Below are 20,683 nucleotides of genomic sequence, written 5' to 3'. Positions count from 1 at the left end.
TTGAGTGTTGATCAGTGCATTCACCAAGGATCTCTTCAGTGTACACTCTTAACTCCCTCAAGTGTAACTGATGATAAAATTTTATGTACAACATTAAGTAATGTAATCCCTCTATAATAATCACACATCAATCTCTCTCCTTTCTTAAACATAGGGCATATCCCACCTGTACTTCATTTTTTTTCATATGCAACTGATCAGTTTGTGTTTATACAGTCCACTTTTTTAGCAGACCCTTCACTCACCACGAACCCTCTTCATTGTTCAATTGCCTGTTGCAAAATTGACACAGGAGTAAAGGATTCCTTTATGAAACTATTACTCTGTATAAATCTCCTCCTCATGCACATTCAAATAGTATGTGACAGTAATAATTTAGAGTCCTATAATATGTCATAAAATGTCTTCAGTTATACAGTAGGTTAGTGAAAGGTTTTAAAAAGTATACCAACAGCCAGGTCAGCTATTCTATGACTAATCGTGCTATCGGACAAAGGTATACTTCTCAGTTGTTTAATAGCAGATTCACCAGTCATCGAGACCTTATCAACTGCTGAAGGCAGAATCAGTTCTTCTGCTATGGTGTGGGGTTTCTTGCAATGTGCTACACAATATGCTACTTTGTGGGACACTAATAATTATTTTTTGGGCATAGACACTTGTTGAAAAAATGCAATTTTATTTCCGTTGCTTTACGCGAAAAGTATTGTCTATTCTTACCTTGTAAATTGCTGTGTACAGTCTGCTGCCAAAACTTTTAAGACAAATGACACAATGAAGTCTTTCTTCATTACCAACAGTAGCACTGATGAAATCGAAGTCCAGATACCTCTTGTCATATTTGCTGTACTTCGGTTTTGGTTTCTCGAAAACACTAGGTTGAGCCTTGTCCAGTTAACGTTTCTTATACATACCGGTATTTAAAAACTTATTCATTGGGATAGCACACTCACGAAATACTAAGTCTCAGATGGAAAACAGACGTAGTGGAACAAGCTTCTAAACCTCACTACACTTGGTGACACTAGTCACTAATGCTGCTGTCCTACTCTAGTTGCAATCATGCTGAGTCATGAAGACTGTTGCTAGACTGTACTTTCTATGCGTCTGATTGTTATCAAGGAACTATGAAAATAAAAAAGTTATTACAGAGTAATTTTGTTTTATTTCGAATATAATGCATATTTTAAAATTTCGGTACAAAAATAGAGTAAATTCTCGAAAGGAATTGCTTTTCCTACGTCAGATAGAGTTCTTGTTTTAATTTTTGTGAAATTTTAGTAGGTTTGTAGTGTAGCTTGTGACTATGTTGTATATTTAGATTCGCACGTTTTGAAATTATTGCTGGTTTCATCTTCAGGGACATAACATGTCCTTAGATTTAAATGAGTAAAAGCATTGGAAATTAAGCATAAGACATCATTAAAACACCAAAAAAGGAACGAACTGGGGCCATCCATAGGAATTGCACCTCCCCTCACAAACATTTGTTAGGGCTCTCCCCTCTCGCCAAAATTTTAATTAATATTAAATTTCTATAATAAACTGAGAAGTAAATTTGATTGCAATATCCCCACAAAGAAGGAAATAACTCTTCAATAGTAACCTACTTCTTAAAACATAATTACTGGTACAATAATATGTGATTTTACAGAGTTCTTGCTTGTGTGAACATTGTGAGTCTTCCTCTCCCTGAAATTAGGTGGCTCCCTGTCATCTTGGGCTTTCAAACTTGAGTGGTGTTCATTACCTCATGGACGGCTCTGCCACAAGCTTTGAGCTTCTTGTGAATCTTGTGATAGATGCTGTAACAATGAGAGAAGACATCTTCATATGATAATATTTTTATTTGGAGTATTACTGCAGGAAGTCCCGCGCCGTGGCGTCGCGGTCTAAGGCATCCTGCCTAGGACTCGCGTTACGGAATACGCGCTGGTTCGAATCCTCATGAGGGAAGAAATTTTCTCATGAAATTTCGTCTAGTGTATGGGACTGGTGCCCACCCAGCATCGTGATGCACTTGGGGAGCTACGATAGGTAGCGAAATCCGGTTGCGAATGCCAGCTATAACGGCTGGGGGGGATCATCGTGCTAACCACACGATACCTCCATTCTGGTTGGATGATTGTCCACCTCTGCTTCGACATGTGTGCGTGAGGCCAGCAGCCGGCTGGTCGGTCTAGGCCCTTTACGGGCCGTAGCACCACGGATTATTATTACTGCAGGAAAATGTCGCAGTAATGCAGTTCAGACAGAGATGTTAAAATAATACAGAGTGATTTATATACAACTGACACATTTCTTTCATTAATTGTTTCAAAACGAATTGCGCTAGCGACAACTTATTATACCTAAAATGTAGAGGAATTATGGGAGATTATTTACCTCTATAGCAAATGTTGTCCGGCATTGTCAAATCCGGAGATCTCGGTGGCCTCAGGTTCCTGGAAATTATTCGGTCGTCACATAACCGGATAAATGGAACCATGCTTCATCTGTGAACCATGTGATGGACAATATGGCAGGATTTTGCACAATGAACATCTGAAACCAACGACAATAATTCAATCTTTTATCCTTATCTGGTTCCTGTAGCTGTTGAACAACCGTAACCCTATATGGCTTTAGGCTCTCTGACACATTGAGTAGGTGTACCCTGTCTCCTGCGACAAACGTCTTAATGATTTTTTGGGTGACTGCTCCAGTTGTGCTCTTATGTCAACAACCGTGGGAAGCCTAGATGAACGATGCTTGCCCTTTTCACTCACCAGAGATCCAGTTGTTTCCAATTTGTTTACCAGTCCCAGTATTGTGTTTCTTTTGGGAGGAGTGCGAACACCAAATTCTCTCTGGTATGCCCTTTGAGTAGCTGTAATTGAATTCGTAATCCAGTATTGCTTCACAAGGAAGAGTCGTTGATTTAATGTGTACTGGATTTTCACGTTGACACAAAATGTCGAAAACAGCTGCCAACAATAGGAATAAAACATAAACATCTGCGCATCTAGTGACTTATTGTCTTTGGTTTCAGACGTTCATTGTGCAAAATCCTGCCATATTGTCCATCACATGGTTCACAGATGAAGCATGGTTCCATTTATCCGGTTATGTGACGACCGAATAATTTCCAGGAACCTGTGGCCACCGAGATCTCCGGATTTTAGAACGCCGGACAACATTTGCTATAGAGGTAAATAATCTCCCAAAATTCCTCTACATTTTAGGTGTAATAAGTTGTCGCTAGCACAATTGGTTTTGAAACAATTAATGAAAGAAATGTGTCAGTTCTATATAAATCACTCTGTATAATCCAAAGTATTTTAGGATTAACAATTGAATCATGTTTAGATTCCTCACGTTAAGAGCATATTTGCAAAGGTATATTATTATCAAAAGTACAATTGCATATATACTAAAATTAATTTTTGGTGTAAATAGTTCTTTTCTAGAAATCTCTAATGTTGTACTCAATGAAAAGCTGAAATATATTAAATGTTATGTATCTGTTGTAGACATGTTGGTGTTATGTTTCACTAAAACAAAGGGAATATATTTTCTTATCAGTGCATGAAATGGATAGAATGACACAGTGCATATTACACTGACTTGAGCACTTTTCACTTCGAAGAAGAGAGGATGAAGGGGAAAATTTCTTCTCATGTCTTGATTATACTTACGATATTAAAATCTAAAACTAGCCATATTTACAAAAAAAATTAATGCAAATTCAAACTTAATTGTTTTAGGAACTAAATAAACAACACAAAGATGTAATGAATGAGGCAACGGAAGGTCTAGAACTAGAAATTTCACTCTTGAAGCAACCGTATGGGAACACATCAAACCGACCCAGTGTGCAGCAGCTGCAGGGAATACACCTCATCAGCATCACTTAAGGTAGGACTTGGATTAAGAGTGCTCTGTGTATCATTGCAGTAGAATTAGACAAGAGGCGCACATCCCACTGATTACTGCGTGCGTAAAATTGTGCTCACATATTCATTTCATTACAGTTGTTAGTTATTGCAATTTACATATTTTCTTTTACAATATCAACTTTTGTTTCCTTATTTCAATAATATTTTACATAATTCATTACTATTATTATTGGATCAATAACTACTGTACGAGTAATAATAATTACGAGAATTCCATGCAAATGCATGTTTTTATAGGAACATAGGACATAGCTCAAAGTTAGTACTTATCCATTTCATTACTTTCCGGTTCCAAATATGTGTACTTTTTCCGGGCATATTTGCATGTTTTGGGTATAAAACGTGCATAATGCATATTTAAGCAATTTGTTAGCTTAATAATATAGGTACATTATATTCAGTTTTAATGGTTTTGAGTGGACACCTCGTTATGTTCCTTATTTTAGCTTCAGGAATCAGGATTGAGAAGGAAAAGAAAAAAAAAAACTAAATAACAGAAAAATAATAAAATGTTAAGATTTGCACAATAAGATGTTAGAAGACCTTTCCCTGGACAGAAGTTCACTTTTAAACATTTTACTGACGACCCTCTACAGAATGCATGTCAAGAATTGATTTATTACGTTGGATATTTTGAGAATAGCAGAGAGAAAGTATAGAGGGTTTAAGGAAATTGCCGACAAATAATTCAGGTCGAAAGGAGATTGTAAATACTCTCTCTCTTTCTTTTCCAGTACCAGGTACAATTTAGATTCTTCTAAAATTGAAATCATTCGCTAAACTGTCTTTGCATGTGTGAACCTCGTAAGTGGTTAATGTGTTTGTTTATTCTGTTTGCGTGTGTTAATGTGGTTCCAATATGCCTCCAATTAAAGGTTCCAAAAATGTAGTCTTTGCACAGTGGATTAAAGGAAAGGATTTATGTAGGGATGTGGTATCCTGTGATTGTTGCAGTAAAGAGTAAGCACTGCTATTCTGTCTCCGAATATTTTTTATGACAGTTGTTCTTTGTAAAACATTACAAAACTTCTTTAAAATAAACTGGACAGGGTCATAAATGTGAACCCGGACTACGGATTCTTTTGTTCAGTGAAGAAGGTTATTTGTGGCGAAAATTTGAATGAAGAGTTTTGTCTGACACTGTACAAATATGTTCATTCAAGTTTGCGCCTGTAACTTCTTGCGATGTAGAGAGGTAATTCTCTGCTTAAAAAAACATATTATTGACTGACAAGCACAGAAACCTCACAGAAACCAATGTTGTTAGTTGCTAACTATGCAAAAAAAAAAAAAAAAAAAAAAAAGTGAAGTGAAGTGAAGAAAGGAATTTGGAACAAAAATAAAAGTCCATATTTTAATGTATTTTTTGCTTCATCGTGCATGTTTCATAGTTTGAAAGTGCATAAATGCATGCATATTTTGGGTTTTTATAGTGTATGAAATTCTCGTCTCTAGTAGTAATAATAATAATAATAATAATAATAATAATAATAATAATAATAATAATAATAATAATAATGATAACTATTTTGTTGTCAACTTTTGTATTTACTGCTGCTGGGAGATCATTTATGAACATATATTGAAGAGAGTAGAGCTAGATATTGTGCCTTGGGTAATCCTGCATCTGTCTGTTTCCATTTTGAGTTATTTCCATTCTACCTTGGTCTGATCCATCTCTATGAGATGAAGTGCTTATTACAGCTTTTATACCTAGTATTCTCATTTTATTTAATAATTTTTTTTCCAAACTTTGTCAAATGCGTTTCTGAAATCTATGAAAACTGCTATTGTGCTTGACCCTTGGTTGAAGCTTCTTTGGTGGTTTGAATAAATTGGTCTATGGGGTGTATTGTTGATGAGTTAGGTCTGAACTCATGTTGCTCTTCTGGTAATAACTTTCGTGTCTCTAAATGATACATTACACGAGTTATGACCATCCTTTCCATGATTTTTGCTTTATGACCAGTTTGTAAGAGGTGTTGAAAGAATACCACAGCTAAGATTATGTTACAGGGATTAGTACAAACCTGGTACAGTGATTGTCAAGAACAACTACGTACATGCTTTAAATAAGAAGAATGATGAGGAAAGGCAGCAAGAAGAGTCATCACACCAAGTAGAACATGATACTTCAAGAAGATCTGCTGTTCAAAGTAAGATAGAGGAGCTTCTTGAGAGGAAGGAACACTCCTGACTCAAGCGGAAGGTGTTAAATCTAACAATTATTACTATGAGTTAATGTTTAATATCTCTTTGATTCTGTATCATTTTGTTATTGCAGAAAATGCTTGTTTTTAAATATTTTACTCCTTTCATTTTACACATTATTACTTTTTTCAACAGTTTTGCACAGCGAGGTGGCAAAATATCATATACAGGCATTGCACGGCCTACAGACTCAGGTGGATGTTGAACACTCAAAACTTTTGGAAAAAGTTGAACAGATCAAGAAAACTGTCCAGGAAGGAACAACTATAGCAAGTCTGAAAGATTAGTTAAGCAAATTGATCGCCGAAAAAGAAGAATTACAAAACAAACACAAGTAGGTCTTGAATATGTTTACTATTGCAATACAGGAATGAAATGTTAAGTTTGTGTGCTTATTTTAAGTTACTATTTTAATTTTCCTTTCATGTAAAATGAAGCTTAAGTGCTGTAAAGCATGATTTTTAGTAAAATGTCACAGCTTGATGCACTGCATTTCGTAATCATGTTTATAATAAATACAATTTATTTCTAAGTTAGCATGAAATATCATATTTACTTGCACACTTTATGCCTTAAATGTCATATAACTGAATTCATTTATGTGCGTGTAACAATAAAATCCTGAATTGCTGAATGTTAGGATGCTAATTTGTGCTGAATTTTGAAGAGTGAAGCAGAGTTTGTAAATTTAAGTTTCTGCAGTGTTATTTATTATCTATTTTAATTTTTTAATGCATGATAGGATTTTATAATATACACAGGATGACTTTTCTCTTGTAACTAAAGAAGGAAATTAGCTTGCTTGGGCTGAACGAAAGATTATTTCTCTAGACACACTGTAACAGAAATCATGCCTCTATAATGAAATATTAAACATTTTTTATATTTGCGAACTTCAATTCATGTTGAGATTGAATAATAGGCTATATAATAATTTACTATGGCACAGATAACTGAACATAGTACCCAAGTCAAGTTTACTTGTTCATATTTTATATAAAACAGCCAGAATTAAATAATTTTCATGGGTAATATCAAAAAGTACATACATATAATGTAGAATTGCCTTCCTATGGCCTGAAGGATTGAGAATGGCGAAGCTGATCCAAATATGTGATACCATAATGGGTGTAAGCCCTATTTGGTTCAAAATATAATATATTATTTTAATTATACGGACTTTTCAGTAATTTTATCGCGTAAAATCTGAAGAAATGAAGCTTCCTAAATACAGTAAAACTTCTTTTGTACGTTTCTCACACTTATACATGTTTTTCTGAAGTCCCAACAAAATTTCTATATTTTCCATGTTAATTTATTTCGGTTATACTTTTTTCGTTTATAGGTTTTTCACACTTACACGATCATATTTTAAGCCCAGGAGATAAGAAACGTCATTTGTACATTCTAAATCAATTTTTGCTAGAAATTAGGTTTGCCTTAAAAGTGAATAACACAAAAATACAGCATATGTTCTTTGCTAAGATGCGATCTGCTTTGAAATTCGTGGAATCTTCAAGCTGCCCGTGCTTTCTTCCACCAATTTTGTGTTCTTTAATGATGCTCTTACTGCTTTAGAAACAGTGGAACATATTGTAACACTCCATGATGTAACTGAAGAAATTATGGAATAATTATGACAATTTGAAGGCAAGCAGTTTAAAATTGACTTTTGTAAAATAATCACATGTTGTTAAATAAAGATTCACACTCAAAGAACAAGGTAAGTCAATGTAAAATGTTCTGGATTGAAGTTTGAAATGTTGTTGTTGTTTTCTAATGCCAGGCATTTGACAATAAAGTCATTTGACCTCTTGCACTCCAATATTTTTTAAAGATATTATCATGATCAGCCACTGAAGCACAGATTTAGTTTGAAATGTAATATGTATATCAGCTAGCTTTGGCACTAAGCAGCTAAGAGTCATTAAACATACTGCCAAACAGTAGGCTATACGTAGGTCATGTATGGCTTACCTTCATGACTTGCCCTGCATATCAATCAACGTCACTGTGAACAGCTTAAAGGTCCTCTCCTACTTAGCTGAATGAAATGGAATCAGAGTATCTTCTTTAACTCCCAGCTATCGGAGTTGAATCAGATGGCTACAGATTAAAATGAATCACATAATAGCTTCTGCACATTTATGCAAAGAGGCAGAAGTGGAAGAGTTAAATAACCAAAAGAAGGAAAGGAAATATTGGATTCATATTGTATATTAACTAGGGATACAGATTGTGAATTTATGATATTATTTGACTACCTCTTACAAGATGAAGCAAAACTTAAGTTTTACTTTTGAATGAGTATTCTCAAGTGCAAGTTTTAGCAATGATTCCATTTGACTGAACAACATTTAATTAAATTTTGTGCACTGTATCTCTCAGAAGAATTCGGCAAACTTCTGGACATGTGATAACAACAGTTCTAGCAACATGATTACTTCACTACTTTCTGATTCTGAACGATGATGCATTTTTTTTCAATGAAGAGTCACCTGTCTGAAGGACAACAGCTGTCCAACAGTACAATATAACAAATGTATTAGCAGCAATGTAACTGCTGATGCTGTTGAAATGTCAGGGAATTTCGTAAATTACAGGAAATGTCAGGGAATTCCGAGGAAAATCCTGAAATTTCATTCCATCTTCTGTCAAATAATACCAACCACACTTAATTAGAAAATGGTTAACCATTACTTTAAATGTTTGTGTAGAATATAAATGGATCTCGGGCAGTGAAGCTGACCAGGGACCTATTCCGCCACTAAACTTCGAAACATCTCAACTTTGCAACATTTCACTTTAACTTTTCAAAAGTTAAAAAAAATCTCTCTCTTCCACCATAAATTAGAGACTGCTTTGCACTTTTCATTTCATTCTACAAAGTCTTTGCATATCAGTAGTCATTGCAATTTCTTGTTCTTGAGCTCCATTTCCTCGTAGCCAATGAAGACATACGAGTAATAAATGGTTCTTTGGATGAAAAAGATAAACTTCTTGTATTTGGTTCTGGAACAGGCTAATTTTTTTCAAGAATATGTGCTTGAGTTGGCGTAATTCGAAAATATTCTCAGAATTGAGACAAACTTCGATTATGGAAATTTGTCATGTTTTTATACTGTAGGCCTATATTCTTTCCTTGGGTTCTTCGTCACTTGAATCACTTAATAGTAAATGCTCTCTTCTTATCATATTTCTTCTCTAAATTACTTTGAATCCAAAGCGAAAATATACTGAATATAATGAATTTAATTTTAATGGCAAAGAGGCTTTGGTCTTTATATATATATAAAAAAAACATTCACTTTTCAGCATATGACTTTGAACTTTTTCAAAATTATTGTATTGATGGAACATAAGTAATAATATATTTGAAAAGTTGTCTCTACTTTTCCTTTTCACTTTACAAACCAATTTTGAAAAGTGATATTGGAAGAGAAACTGCGGACTATTAGAAAAAGAACTAAGAAAGTGACTGGTTAAGTGCTTTGTGTGGAGTGTGGCATTGTGTGGGGCAGAAACATTATGGACATTATGAGGAAATGAAGAGAAGCAACTTTAGGTTAACAACTGACGAATCTCCGTTATGGGAAGTACTAAACACTTCACTGAAGGCGGAGTTTCCCTCCATTAATCACTACCGATTGACAAGTCATCTGATGCATCACTGCTATCAGTTAAATATTCTCCTAACGAAATTATTCTGTCATTTTCTCTGTCTATTACATTAGAACTAGAAAAATATTGTTTGTTATTATTTTTAATGTGCCCAACACATTCCTTCCACCTGTCTTTTCCATATTCTGAAAAAAGGTGGCGACACAGTAGTTCCTTTACATTAAGTGGGGACCCAATTTCTGTTACAAAAATCCAATTGAAAAGAGTGGATACAACTGACTAAACATTTTAGTCTGTCCCTTTAATGAAGGATGAAGGATGGGTGGAGCAGAGAAAAATTCTTTCTGGCACTGGGACTCAAATCCAGGTTTTCAGCTCTACGTGCTGACACTTTATCCACCAAGCCACACCAGATTCCAGTTCCGATGCCGGATTGAATCCTCTCAGTTTAAGTTCCACCTCTTAGTTTCCCTTCAGTGGTCAACCCTCATGCACTGTGTCACAGATGTGTGACAGTGGCAGAATGTCCAACACGCTATGTGCAGAGGTGCACTCATTACGAGTGACTAAGTGGCTGGGATCCAATGGAATGAGCGCCATCTTAAATCACAAAGTGATTATTTACGTGTATATTATATAGTGAAGTACCGAAGTACATATGATATTTCCGTGCTGGAATTCTGCGTTGTCATATGATGAAGGATGGATAGAACAGAGAAAAATTCTCTCCGGAATCGGGACTCGAACCCGGATTTTCAGCTCTATGTGCTGATACTTTATCCACTAAGCCACACCGGATTCCAGTTCTAATGTCAGATTGAATCCTCTCAGTCTAACTTCCACCTCTAGTAGTCCACAGTGACACAGTGCATGACGGTGATGATGATGATGATGAATATTCGTAATTTTTCAGTTTTTAACTTTAAATCATTTTCTGACAAAATTTATTGTTGTGGTGATGTTATTAATGACTCAAATTGTCGTAGAAATAGTGATACTTCTTATGTATGACAAACTTCGATTCATCAAATTTTAAAGGTCCTCTTTATAGATTAAGAAGGTCGTCTGTTTTAACTCCCTTTCATGCTTAATCTGATAGAAAACTTCAGCTTCTTTACAAACAGCCCCTAATATCGATGACTGTTGGATCTCTAGCTCTTCTGCCAGGCCTGATTGAAGAAAAGTTTCTGGACATCTTCAAAATTCTTAAAAAAATGTATAATCAAGATGATTTTGTATGGATGGGGATTCTTTATGTTATTCCTAGCAACCTTTATTTTGCTAATGTAATATGCTGGAGTATGTATGGGTGGAAAAAACAAACATTCCAAAGTCAAGTGGACATTGTCCACCTCCTTCATGGTATGTCCCTTTTCCAAAATTATTTGTTCAATCACAACATTACCGGTATGTTTCATGGAAAAGTCTGATAAGGCACTCGCCTGTACCCTATTTCTATTTTGATAGGAACAACCATCTGAGATAAGAATGAACTTCTTGTAAATCAGATCCTTCGTCATAAAATCAATAACACATGACGTAAAATCCTGGTTGAGTGGAAGAGAAGGCCTGATGGCCTTAACTCTGCCAGGGGAAATAAAACTGTTATTATTATTAAATTTATTAGAAGAAACTCCACTTTCAGCTTTATGCCAAGCATAAAGATAAACAGCTGTATTTTTTTAAACATAAATTATGAAATTATGCACCTTCAGATTTTGGCTGCAATATTGTTTAGAAACTAATAATTTCGAGCAAATCAAGGTACTCTGCGTGTCCATCATAACAGCTAATATGCTTTCCGAGATAGAAGAAATAGCATTTTCTTTTGCATTTTAGGCTGCTTCCTTCTTGCTTACGTGAATATATTTTCTTTACCTTACCTACTTTCATAATATTTTATTTTGTGACATCAGTTGTAGGCCTAGCATTAAAAGCACTGGAATCTTCTTCAGTCACCTCTACATCCTGCAATTTTTCTATCTCCTCTTCTTCCACATGATTTATAATTATTTATTAATATCTGTACTCATGACATTTAAAACACCGGTATTCAATAAAGTTTTATCTGGAGAGTAATCACTTTCTAAATCATCTGTTTCTGTGTAATATTGTTATTTAAATTTTATTGACATCTTGGGCCGACATGTTAAGATATATAAATGGATTACAATACCTTAGTCCATTGTTATTTCAGTCATCTCTTGGTAAATTTCCTTGACAATGGTAGTGTTTATAACTGTTATATTTAATTACTAGCCATACCCGTGCGCTCCGCTGCACCCGTTAGAAATAAATATAAAGTAATTACATAAATAAAATAGGACGTTTGATCCAGGGAACATTCGTGTTTGATAGAAGGATAAATAGTTTAATATGTTACTTAATTTAAATTGCATCCAAATAATTAAAATGCGATCATTTTGGTCCAGAGACACTCATTTGGTGCAATGACAATTCCTTTAACATGTTTCTTAATTTTTATTACATGCAACCATAGTTTAATGAAGATTGACATCATTTAGATTTAATGTGTATACTTTATTTTACTTGCTATAGGTTTCCATTGAATTATGGTAATAATTTAATTTTAACCCTGTTTTCTACATATTCAGTAAATGGCATTTGGCCCACTATGGTTCTGAACCCTTCAAATAACTTAAATTATATTATATTATATTATATTATATTATATTATATTATATTATATTATATTATATTATATTATATTATATTATATCAGAAGTTACTGTAATAACATTATAGCATTATGTCCATCTAGAGAAACTACACTTTCCAATGGTGAAACAATAATTAATTATACAAATCGGTTAATTTAGCTTCCGATATTACTTCATACAAACACAGAAACATTCTTTGTAGGCTATCTTTCATAGCTTTCGATTGTTGCTGTCCAAGGCTCCTTATAGACGGAGTCATTTGTTTTTTAATTCATTACACGGCCTTAGATGGCAGTTATTTTAATTTTAAAACTCATTTATCTCATGAAATATCAGTCCTATCAAAATTTTTCAAGGAATAAAACTTATCGCAAATTATTTTTAAAGAAACTTTTGTTATGTAACATTTTTCACAAAAATCAATAATAAGCGAGATATTTCGATTTATTTAATTCAGGCCCTCTTATAACCCCCCCTTTTAAATAATGTATTTTGAATGCCATATAGCCTAAAATCTAAGTTACAACGAACTTAATTTATATTCCAATTTTCATCGAAATCCGTTCAGCCATTATCGCGTGAAAAGGTAACAAACATACAGACAGACATACAAACAAAAATTTCAAAAAAGCGATTTTCGGTTTCAGGGTGGTTAATTATATATATTAGGACCAATTATTTTTGGAAAATCGAAAATTATCGGAAAAATTTCGGCTACAGATTTATTATTAGTATAGATTCATCAGTGCATTCTTCGGGTGAAATTGTACCAAGTTGGCCTCAGTAGCATAAGTGGTATAGTGTTGGCCTTCTATGCTCGAGGTTGCGGGTTCGAGCCTGGCCGTGGTCGGAGGCATTTAAGTGTGTTTAAATGCGACAGGCTCATGTCAGTAGATATACTGGCATGTAAAAGAGATCCTGTGGGACAAAATTCCGACACACCGGTGACGCTGATATAACCTCTGCAGTTACGAGCATTGTTAAATAAACCATAATTTAATTTAATTTTTGTATCAATGTCCGAACCTAGGCATAATATTATGCAAGACATCAGTGTAACTAGGTTGGCTAAGGCACTTGCTTGTCGATCCAGAGTTTTGCTTGGAATCGGGTTCGATTCCCGCTTGGGCTAGTTGCCTGGTTGAGTTTTTTCGAGATTTTCTCCAACCATAAGGCAAATGTCAGGTAATCTGTGGGGAATCTTAGGCCTAATCCCGCCAAATACCATCTCGCTATCACCAATCCCATCGATGTTAAGTAATCTCGTAGTTGATACAGTGTCATTAAATAACGAAGTAAAAAAATATATTGTATATTGTGCAGTTATGATTTTTAGAAAGAGAACGAAAGAAAGACTCATGTTTCATGAGAATACAATCATATTAGTAGAATTATAAAATGTCACAGCAATTATTTTGGTGTTTTCTACGCAAAATTTAGGATGTTTGATAATGGTGAAAATTCACACCCAAACTACTTACAAGGATAACTTTCTATTAACACAGTGCAATATAAAAAATTGTTAATTTAACAAAGTAAATTAGATGAACTAGGTCTTGAAATTAACACTATTAAAAGCAAGTGTATAATTCTCGAAAGAGGTATTTTAACTAAAGGAGCTCTCATTTCACTTCATGGATCAGCTATACATAGTACTGATGATAAATCTGAAACAATTCGATATCTGGGAGTTGATTTTTGCGACAAAATATACTTAGATAAAAACAAAATTATAACAAATTTAACACGTGATCTTAACAATCTTACACAAACTCCATTACTGAAGCCTGATCAGAAATTGAAGATTGTGAATGAATATATATGGCCTGGGCTCATCTATCCTTTGCAATGTGCTCCACTTGATCAGCTCCCTGACTGCTTCCTTAAAGATCTAGATAAAGTAATTAGAAGTGCTGTCAAAGAAATGATATCTCTTCCTGATGATACACCTAATGACATGCTATATTCTTCTAAAAAAGTACGTGGCCTAGGACTTATTAAGGCTGAATGGGAAGCTGATATTCAGCATTTTAACATCTGTAAACGACTCTCACAAGTCAGTGATGATCATCTCCTTCTTGTCAGGAATCTTCAAGAGGAGAAGAAAACTGCTCTCAAGCGCCTGAAAATTCCTGAAGCCAGCATAACACCTCGAACAACTGGAATACATCTACGTGATGAATTGTGAAAGAGATCGTTTGAATCCTGGTGTCAGTTACCTCATGAGGGGAAAGGTGTAGTCATCTATGAAGAATATCCAAGAGCCAATTCATGGGTCAGCACCAAAAAGAATTTGTCGTCTTCAGAATATATTAATGCAATCAAGATGTCCTGCAACCTTACTGCAGTGCGCTCCGTTCCTGGCAGAGCTTTCAGCACGACCCGTTGCCGTCAACCTGACTGCAACGAGACAGAAACTCTTGGCCACGTGTTGGGCTTTTGTCGGAAAGGAGAGTTATTACGTAACAACAGGCATCATAGAGTCCGTGGAGCTATCGCCTGTCTTCTTCGGAACAAGGGTTGGGAAGTTCATGAAGAGGTCCACTGCATTTCTGAAGATGACTCTCACAGAAAAGCGGATATAATAGCAATAAACAGGCAACAACAAAAGGCTATTATCATAGATCCAACTATACGCATGGAGAGAGATCTAAACCAAGCTCATCAGCTTGATAAGGAAAAGAGGGCCATTTATGAACCTTGTATTCCCTACCTTAGTGCCAAGTATAACATCCCTCTCTTCAATTGGTCAGTGACAGGTTTATTTTTTGGTGCTCGGAGTTCTTTCCCAAAATTTACATATAATTTTTTAAAACAATTATCAATATCATCTTTTGAAATTCAAACAATCATCTCGCAAATTCTCAAAGATTCCCTGCAGATTATACAATTTCTTTTATACCACTCAGAAGGCCTTAATTAAGGATATGTTAATTTTACATAAAATCTTTTATTTATCAGTATAATTTTATAGTCATCTTCTAAGATTTTATTTTATAATTGCTAATCAATGGTGCTTAATTATTACACTTTATTTTTATAACACTATTCATATTTAATTAATTATATTTGTTTGCTATTAATTTCCGGATCCTCGTGGTCGTCCTTAATTAAGGCTGGATGAGTTTTTTCCCTCTCTCGCTCTAAGATCATTGGTGAAATCTTATTCATTTAATATTTTTAAATGATTTCAATGAAGAAAATTCTTATTTTCATTTTTATATTTTCTTATTTGTCTTAAGCATAAACTTGCTTGCAGCATATATATTCGGTTTTGAAGACATAGACGAAAAGTTTAATATACAGGGCTCCTACAAAAGACCTTTCCCATTTCGAACTCATTTAATTTACGTACAAATAAGTAAACAGTAAGAAACCAAACCTAGACCATCTCAGCCTAATAAAATTCTAATTATAGGGTAAATATTAGTGGCTGTAAATATTGGAGAAAATATATGAGTTATCTATTTTCTGATCTACTCAATATTAACTTTAACAATCATTACAATTGTTAGATCACATCAAATTTCATTTATCGATCAAACATTTATGAATCTGAGGTGCATGAAAATAGCATCAGTGGAAAGAGAAACTCAAAAGTTTAGTTGTGGCAACATAATAGCGCATATAAACAAATTTGTTCATTGTTGAGGCGAAATGGCTGCTATAGAGGACAGAAAAGCTTTTTGTGTGCTTGATTTTCATGTGAACTAGTTGGTTATTAATGTGAAACGGCATTACCGAACAAAGTTTGGTGCAGATCCACCTAGTGGGCCTACACTGAGATGGATCATTATTTAGTTGTATCACCTATTAAAATACCATCACCATGGCATAGAAGAAATAATAAAAATTGCAAGCAAGAAAATAATGGGCTTATTTTTAAAGCAGATTTATTGAAAGATAGTAATTTTCAATGACTTACTGATTGTAGAATAAAGGAACAGCTTCAATTCAAGAAATCAAAATTTCAGATAACATAGAAGAAGGATGGAAGAACTTAACATATATTTTTAAGATCGAAAAATGGCAAGCATAAATCTCAGATTTTTACAATAAAAAAACTTGAAGATGAAATAGAATATAAAAGAAAGTGGGCAATTGCAAAATGGGAAATAAGGAAGTGACACAATTTTAAAGAAAATAAACTCAGATAAAGAAAATGTTGTTATAAATCATATCCCAAATGATTAGTTACTTTAAAAACATATGTTTCCAGAAAAATATGACTCTTACATTAACGAATGCAAAGCGGAAAGCAACCGCATTTACCTTGGCATGATGAATATTTCCAAGGAGACAGTGTTGCTTCCAATACCAAAGAAAAATAATGCAAAGAAATGTAATGAGTTCAGGACTATCAGCCTGATATCGCACTCAGCGAAGATTCTTCTGTGAATACTGAATAGACATTTATATTCTAAGATGAAAGAAAAGTTGGAAGAAGACGAGTTTGGCTTCAGGAAGGAAAAAGGTACGAGAGATGCAATTGGACTGCTATGAACAATCTGTGAAAGATACCTAGAGAAGAATATAGAAGTGTTTATAGTATTTGTGAACCTAGAAAAGGTGTTTGACTGAGTGGATTGGAATAAACTGATGGGAATCCTAAAGAAAATTGGCGTGGATTGGAAAGAGAGGAATCGAAAAATCGAAGGGAATTGGGAGGACAAATTTAAAATGTACCCAAAACGCGTCCTTGCAAGGGGTTGGGGGCTGTACAAAACTAAGTATGTGAGCTCCAAGCCTGTTGGCCACTAGTCTCACTCCGGGTTACGCTGCTCCACTGAAGGAGCTCTAGAAAATTTTGAAGGGGAAGCCAAAATTGGACGTAACCTCTTAGGTACCACATACGCGAGGGGGGCTGAGATTGATCAAGTGATCACGGAAAGGGGCGAGGAGGAGATGGCTGGTGTTTGCCGTTAGGATGGCAAGACGCTGTCATCTGTTGTTCGATGACAAAGCATGTGAAGGCCGTCGGAAGAAGCGCCGTGAAAACTAAATCTGCAATTTGAGAGGTCCCTGTCCTTTCAATTGCGACTAATTGAGTGACCTCGTATATTTAATAGACCATTTATAGGTTCTGAACTAGGGCATACGTCGTTTACAAGAAAGGGGAATATATATGGGGAAGGGCATATAGGTCCGTGGAGAGGAGGCTTTTCAGTAACCTTTATATGAAACGAGTCAAAGTAGAATAGGAAAAGAAATGTCAGAAGGAAGTGAAATTCGGAGAGGAGTACGACAAGGATGCCCTTTATCACCTACCCTGTTCAACATCTACTTGGAGGATTTGGTGAAAAACTGTTTTCAGAACATGGGAGGAGTAATAGTAGGAGGAAAAAGATATAGTGTGTAAGATTTGCTGATAATATGGTATTGTTAGTAGAAGAGGAGATGATACTAAGGGATATGCTACTGGACCTAAATGACAGCTGTGAGCAGTATGGAATGAAGATAAATGCCAGCAAGACGAAGACCAAGGTCTTAGGGAGAAAAATAAAGAAGGTAAACTTTCGAATTCTAAATGAGGCAGTAGAGCAAGTGGACAGTTTCAAATACTTGGGGTGTACTATAAGCAGTAACATGAGCTGCTGTCAGGAAGTCAAAAGGAGAATAGCAATGGCCAAGAAAGCTTTTAATAGAAAAAGGAGCATCTTCTGCGGACTTCTGGAGAAAGAACTAAGGAAGAGATTAGTGAAGTGCTTTGTTTGGACTGTAGCATTGTATGGGGCAGAAACATAGACATTACAACGAAGTAAAGAGAAGAGAATAGAAGCATTTGAAATGTGGATATGGAGAAGGATGGAGAGTGTGAAATGGACAGACAGAATAAGAAATGAAGCTGTGTTGGAAAGAGTGGGTGAAGAAAGAATGATGCTAAAACTGATCAGAAAGAGGAAAAGGAATTGACTGGATCACTGGTTGAGAAGAAACTGCCTACTGAAGGGTGCACTGGAAGGAATGATGAACGGAAGAAGAATTCATGGCAGAAGAAATATCAGATGATAGACGACATTAAGATATATGGATCATATGAGGAGACAAAGAGGAAGGCAGAAAATAGGAAAGACTGGAGAATGCTGGGTTTGGGTGAAAGACCTGCCCTTGGACAGAACACTATGAATGAACAATAACACAACAGATGTTATTATTTGTGACGAACTCATTGAGTACCTATATAAACTTCGATAAAACGGAAAAGCTCCAGGTGAAGATGGTTTAAATATAGATGTTTTTAAATGTGCTGGAGAAGAATTTACTTATAGATTTTTATGGTTCTTAAATAATATTTGGGCAGGATCAAAATGCCCAGAAAATTGGCAAAAAAGCTATTATAATGCCCATCTATAAAAAAGGAAACAAAAAACAATGTGAAAATTACAGAGACATAAACCTTCTCAATTCAGGTTATAAAATATAGGCCTATACAACCATAATAAAAAATAAATTATCACATCTTTATGAAGAAAAATAACTGAAGAACAAAATGGATTCCGAAAAGCATGATTGTGTTGTGATAGCTATTTTACTATGAAGATTTTAATAGAAAAACAGAGAGGGTTTAACATCGAAACACACTTAGCATTTATTAATTCCGAAAAACATTCGATAAAGTTTATTTATTTAATTTAATGCCAGGACTCTTGACATTAAGTCATTTATCTACTTACTTCCCAGTAGAGTTCGCCTGTTTACTTATACTGAGAGTCTTTTAATGCACTACACTTTTGAATGTGATCCAGTCCATAACACTATTACTGTCTTTGCACAAAACACAGGATGGTGATGGCAAAATGGAGATTTGATGAAGATGAGCAGCTAGAAGAACACGGATGGTGCAACTGTTTCCCTGTGTGATTGATGTGGGATGTCCTTGGTGTTTAATAGTAAATTCCACTTCTTGGCTTCGCTTGTTTGGTGATGTCTGCGTATCTCATCTTTGAATTTCCTATTTATGTAGAGTTTAGCCGAATTGAATGGTATTTTGTGATTTGGAGTTACTATTACAAGGTGTGGTAGAGGAATTGAACGATTTTCAAATGAAATAACTCCGTAGTTATATCTATTAGAACAAATCTATTACTGCCAAAAAAAAGCCGACTATGTATGCCATTTTGTTGACATACATTTAGATTGTCTTGAAAATTATGTCCTTCAAATGGTGTCCGTCTCTCTATACACTCTTCAATGTTGGCAATTTCCTAGGCAGTGACAATCTTCAGGTAATCAGTTGTTTGAAACAACGTGCATTTTGGACTTCAAATAACTGCACAGAAAGTAGTCGCAGATGGTAAGATCAGGCAAGCAGGGAGACTAGAGAATGTCGCCACATCGAGAAATGATGTGGCCTGGAAACATGCAGCGCATAACTGTCATTGAATTTGTTTGCTGTATGAGCCGTGGCATCATCTTGCTGAAACCATGCTATTTGTTTGTCAGTCCCACTTAGACATCTATGCAGTTCTGGTTGAAGAAATGTCCTCAGCATTTCACTATTCACTGTCACAGTGTTCCCTTCTCCTCAAAAAATACGGGCCTATGACGCAGTGTCTAGCCACAGCACACCAAACTGTAACCTTTGCACAGTGAAGCAGAAGCTTGTGTAGTTCGTTAGGATTTTCGGGGGCCAGTGTCTAAAGTTCTGCTTATTATTCAAATGGAAATGTGCCTCATCACTCATGAACATAGCTTCGTCAGTTAAAATTTCCACCATTCTCTCGGCGAATGTCCTGCTTTGGACATAGTCTCCCTCATTCAATTGCTGAACAATCATAAGTTGATATGGATGAAACTTAAGATCTGAATGCAATATTCGGCGTACAAAATGTTCTGAAAGTCGCATTGCTATAGCCTGCCATCCAGCTGATCGATGTGGACTCCTCATAACAGCCACTCTTACTCACTCAGTGTTATCTGGTGTTCGTACACTTCGAACATGTCCTGATGATTTCTTCTTGCAAGCTGATGATAATAATCGAAAGTTTTGTATCCATCTCATATGGTATTGTGGATGGGAACGGCTCTGTGACTTCCAGCATTAAATTGGAAATAAAAGGCTCCCTGGGTTGTCACAACTGAATCACCATTCTTGAAAAATGTCTCGATAATGGAAGCATGCTGCTCTGAGCTCCATACTTCCATGATTACACAAAATGGCATAAAAAAATGCTAACAAACGATGGTCGATCGATATCCATAATCACTTATGTTGTTCAGTAAATGGCCTTC

General features: G+C 35.2%; 1 protein-coding gene across 2 annotated transcripts in view; it reads right to left on the bottom strand.

Moving 5' to 3' along the window:
* Positions 1-1,010: 1,010 nt before the first annotated feature.
* LOC138693789 (uncharacterized) overlaps positions 1,011-20,683 on the bottom strand; it is a 180,436-nt gene continuing 160,763 nt past the window's right edge. Inside the window, exons 2-3 of one of the 2 annotated variants that reach the window (XR_011330447.1) lie at positions 8,127-8,255; positions 1,011-1,805 (exon numbers count right to left, since the gene is read on the bottom strand). The gene's annotated coding sequence lies outside the window, so the exon portion shown is untranslated. The remainder of the gene's footprint in view (positions 1,806-8,126; positions 8,256-20,683) is intronic. The other variant, XR_011330446.1, reaches the window with a different exon arrangement.

This window comes from Periplaneta americana, unplaced genomic scaffold, assembly GCF_040183065.1.
Source record: "Periplaneta americana isolate PAMFEO1 unplaced genomic scaffold, P.americana_PAMFEO1_priV1 scaffold_21, whole genome shotgun sequence".
Lineage (NCBI taxonomy): Eukaryota > Metazoa > Arthropoda > Insecta > Blattodea > Blattidae > Periplaneta > Periplaneta americana.
Note: the sequence above shows the minus strand (reverse complement) of the source record. Positions and strands in the feature narration are given on the sequence as shown.